The sequence below is a fragment of the Dasypus novemcinctus genome, chromosome 22 (assembly GCF_030445035.2).
Source record: "Dasypus novemcinctus isolate mDasNov1 chromosome 22, mDasNov1.1.hap2, whole genome shotgun sequence".
Lineage (NCBI taxonomy): Eukaryota > Metazoa > Chordata > Mammalia > Cingulata > Dasypodidae > Dasypus > Dasypus novemcinctus.
This window is the reverse complement of record NC_080694.1, coordinates 36,251,679-36,256,641: the sequence shown is the minus strand read 5'-3', so window position 1 is coordinate 36,256,641 and position 4,963 is coordinate 36,251,679. Positions and strand designations below refer to the sequence as shown.

The 4,963-nt window shown below is 48.1% G+C and overlaps 1 pseudogene; it reads left to right on the top strand.

Annotated features, from left to right (window-relative positions):
* On the top strand, window positions 1–4,565 carry LOC139437346 (ferritin light chain pseudogene; annotated as a pseudogene).
* Window positions 4,566–4,963: the final 398 nt, after the last annotated feature.

The window sequence follows — 4,963 nt, the reverse complement described above, 5'->3', positions numbered from 1 at the left end:
ATGGCGGCTGTCCCTGGCAGATTCCTGCCTTCCCCTCTGGGCTTCCTCTTCCTCTTGAGATTCTCCTTCTACCTGATTTCCGTGGCAGGTGGCACAGGTCTTGTCTCTCAGGGCTCTCTGTATCAGTTTTCGCTCTCTTCCCAAGGTCAGTGTGAACTATCAGGCAAAATGGTTCATCTCTCCGTGGGGCTTTAGCTTTGGGGTTTCCCCTTTCTGTCACATGGCAGGATCAAAACGAGAGTCCTCTCTTCCATGTGTCTTCCTGAGTGAGTATCCCTTTATATCAGATCCAGCAAGGGGTGGGGACTCAACCTGAGTCCCGCCTAATGACTTAGCAGAGTGGCAAAGCTCTAATCCTAACAAATAAGCTAACCAAAGGCCCCTCAGCTGAATTCAGTACAATGAAAGGGTGCTAATATATGCTTCTTTATGTATTAGATCTGTGCTTTTGAATATATATATATTAGAAACCCATTCACCAAAACAACAGAAATTTAAAGAGGATTAAATTTTTTTAAACTAAAAAAACAAAAAAAGGCAGTGTGCCTGGTGGTCCCGCGGGTCTGTCCCTTGCTTCGACAGTGTTTGAACGGAAGAGATCCTGGGACTATTCCCCCCTCCACTTCAGTGACTACCACCTTCCAATGGCTTCTCCAGTTGCAACCTCTGGAACCGACTTCTTGGCCATCCCCTGCTTCCCAGTCCAGCCAACACCGTTCTTTTGTGGCTAGCTCCTCATAGCTGACCCACCAGGAGCTCTCAGATCTGTCAGAATTATCCCGCCGACGTGGAAGCCTCTGCTAACCGCCTGGGCAACCTGCTGCTGCAGGCCTCCTGCACCTGCCTCTCTCTGGGCTACTGTTTAGACCACGTCGCCATGGCCCTGAAGGGCGGGGACCACTTCTGGGAGTTGGGGAAGAAGAAGCACCAGGGTATTGGGCCTCTCTTGAAGACGCAAAACCAGCGCTGTGGCCGCGCCTTCTCCCAGACCTTGCAGAAGCCTTTCAGAGATGAGTGGGGTAAAACCCTGGGCGCCGTGGGAGCTGCCCTGTGCTGGAGAAGAGCCTGCACCAGGGATCTGTGTGCCCTGGGACCTGCCAACGTGGACCCCCATCTCTGTGACTCCCTGGAGATCCATTTTCTAGAGGAGGACGTGAAGCTGATCAAGAAGGCAGGCCACCACCTGGCCAACCCCCACAGACTGGCCGGCCCAGGCCTGGCTGGGCCAGTAGCACCTGGGAAGGTTCACCCTCAAGCACGACTAGGAGCCTCTGGAGCCCAGAGGCCATGGGTAGGGGACCCCCTCTCTTCCCCCGGCATCCGGCCCCTCCAGCCAGGAGGCAGCTTTCTAACTGCCATCTTGTGACTTCTAACAAGCCCTGAACCAAGCTTTTTGAAGGGAAAAAAATTGCGTATGTGGTGCCCAGAGGGAGAGCTTAGTTTACAAAACATAATCTCATAAAATAATCTCAAAGTGTGGCACCACCTAAATGATAATATTAAGTTTCCCTGGTGAAACGCGTAAGTTTCAAAAAAAAATATTGGGGCATGCATATGTGAACATCAAGGTTAAACTGAAATCACTTAAAAATTAATTTACTTTCTAGTTACAGGAATCACCAAGAACCAGATTACATACTGTATGTGCAAATCCAGTTTTTGTAAAAACTGTCTATATGCTGAGAAAAATGTGGACCCATATATATCAAAGAGTTAGTAGTGCTCATCTCCGAAGGTTGGGATTATGGTTGGTATGGTAGGAATGAGGTTCTATTTGATTTTTTTTCAGCGTGGAAAAAAAAAGAGCAGGCATTACTTTTATATAGTGAAAAGAATGTAATAAAAAATAATTACGTGAAAAATAAGCTTTACTGAAATCGAAGCCTTAACCAAAATTTTGACATGACTTGTTCCATGCTGGTTCTTAGCACTCATTCCTTCCTCTCTTAAATGCTGTGAAATATTCCTTGTGGTTGACATCCAAGTGTTCCATAATTTCTGTAAGCACTGATGAACCACTTGCACCATTGAATTTGTATCTAGTTTTCTTATAGGAGGTATGTTCCTTGGGTCCCTCTAACCTGGTACTCAGATCACACTGGCATTGGAGAAATTTTCTGCACTTAGAGGAGAGAGCTCACTGATCATCTTTCCAGTCATGATACAGGACCTGCTGAGGATATTATTGCCATCACAGTTATTACAATTAAACATACATATATGTAAATAGAGATTAAAAGGAACTGTGGCTCTTATCTCAAACCCCAAGATGGCATTAGAGCTGTGCTGCTCAATTATTCTTTAACTTATTTCTAAAACCAACGCTGCACTCAATTTTAACCTTTCTCTCTCTTCCTTGGCCCATGTGGAGTCTATTCAAACTCCCTTCCCTAACTCCATCGCTCCACGTTTTCCCTTTTCCCCTTTCTTTCTGGAGCTCCTGTTTCTTCTGAGCTGGGAGCGGGGTGAGGGGCAGGCTGGCTCTGGCATCAACAGCTGCACCAGCAGTCTGAGACACCCTGGCTTCTTCCAAGGGCGCTCAAGTTTGGTGTCCAGCAGCTGCCAAGAGAGTCCCGCAGTTTCAAACGCTTTCAGATGGCATATTAATGAGGTCTTAAAAATGTCATCGTTCTCCATCCAGGAGGATGTCTAGAGAATGTTAGTCGTGGGTCTTCTCTTTTATCCACTGGTACTTGTGAGTGGAATTCAAAGAGTGGCCGGGCACCCACTCCTCACAGGTGTATTACCAGAAGCAAACTCTTGCCCTCTGGGAGGCTGTTTGGCTCGTACTTCCTGAAGGACCAGAAGCTGCAGGCTGCTCTGGTGGCTCAGCACCAAACCACCCACGAGATCTGACATCTCCAGAGTAAGCCGAAAGAGCTTTACCATCTGGATTCAAGTTGACAACCTCTACATCACATTTCACTTCCAACGCCTCTACCCTCCCTTGAATATGAAACGTTCAAGGAAATTGCTTCTGAGATGACTCTCCTTGGAAGGGGCCAAAACAGTTAAAAAGGATATCCCTGAATTTGTCACTCAGATAGCTCCCCTGGAACAGAAGGGAAGGCTGATGGGATTATCTGATGCGTCCTCATCTGAGGGAGTATCTGAACTCTTTACTGGTCACCCTAGGTGTAGATGGCCGACAAATCCATTTCCCAAATTCTTCCAAGCCAAGGTGAGAACAAAACTCACGCATGTGCTTATCATTCAACCCTGTTTAAAGGTGCTTTTTGAAAAGTGTAATGTTGGCTGTGTAAAATACTATTGGGCACAGATTCCGTGGTGAGATAAGATGTAGTTTGGCCTCTTTTTTTTTTTTTAACTCAATACATAATCTTTGATTTGATCCTAATTTGTCTTGGAATAATGAACGTTATATTTAGAGCCCTTTTAATTTTACAGAAAAATTGCCCGGGAAGTATAGAGAGGTCCCGTATACGTCCCCCTACATACAAAGTTTTCCCTATTCATTCATTCATTCATTTATTTGTTTGTTTGTTTATTTATTTATTAAAAAGATTTATTTATTTATTTAATCCCCCCCCTCCCCCGGTTGTCTGTTCTCTGTGTCTATTTGCTGCGTCTTGTTTCTTTGTCCGCTTCTGTTGTCGTGCGGCACGGGAAGTGTGGGCGGCGCCGTTCCTGGGCAGGCTGCGCTTTCTTTTGCGCTGGGCGGCTCTCCTTACGGGGCGCACTCCTTGCGCGTGGGGCTCCCCTATGTGGGGGACATGCCTGTGTCGCACGGCACTCCTTGCGTGCATCAGCACTGCGCATGGGCCAGCTCCACACGGGTCAAGGAGGCCTGGGGTTTGAACCGCGGACCTCCCATGTGGTAGACGGACGCCCTAACCACTGGGCCAAGTCCGTTTCCCTGTTTATTTATTTTTATTTAATTTTTTCTTATATCTCCCCCCTTTCCTCCCCTCCCCTCCCCCCCCACCGTTGTCTGCTCTCTGTGTATTCTTCTGTGTCTGCTTGTATTCTCATTAGGTGGAACCCATCCTGGGACCTTCTGGAGTGGGAGAGAGGTGATCATTCTCTTGCACCACCCCAGCTCCCTAGTTTGCTGTGTCTCATGTTGTCTCTTCTCTGTGTCTCTTTTTTGTTGCGTCTTCTTGCTGTGTCAGCTCTCCGTGTAGGTGGCACCACTCCTGGGCGGTCTGTTCTCCTGCGCAGGACTGCACTCCATCGCGTGGAGGCCACTCCTTGCACTGGGGGCACCCTTGTGCAGGGCGACACTCCTTGCATGTGGCAGCACTCCACGTGGGCCAGCTCGCCACGTGGGCCAGGAGGCCCTGGGTATCGAACCCTGGACCTCCTATATGGTAGGCGGAAACTCTGTCAGGTGAGCCAAACCAGCTTCCCACACTTGCTAACATTAATTGGGCACCTCTTGTGTGCTTGGCGCTGCTCAGCCCATTAAGGCATGATTTCATTTAATCCTCCCCACACCCGCAGGTGGAGACTCTCTCTGCATCTCTCTGTGCTCACCCCTCGCCGGGGTGAAGGAGGTGAGCAAGAGGCGAGTTCCAGAGTACAAAGTTCTTCTCAGGCTATGACGGAGCCTTGAGCTCTCAGCCTTTATTGAGGGCCGATGTGAGAACCAGCCCCACAGTAAACATCTCTGAAGTTTTCCTTTCACTCTTCTAGAATACAGGGCGTTTCATTCAAGGTCCATGAGTGACGTGTGATAGATTCCTTTGAGGGCTAGGAAAGAGGCTGTCGTGCTTGACTATTTCTTATGTTTCCGTTTATTAAACAGATGTCTGGGCCTAACTGCCCTGAGGTTCTGATGCAATAGGTTCAGGTATTTTTAAAATGCTCCCTCCCTCTGTGAGTTGGAGGCACAGCCAAGCTTGGGGCCTGCCAGCGTAGCTTAGCTCCCAGGTGTCCTTTTGTTTGGCATCATGGAAACTAAGATTTGTGCTCCTTTTACTTAAGCTTTCCAATAGAATTT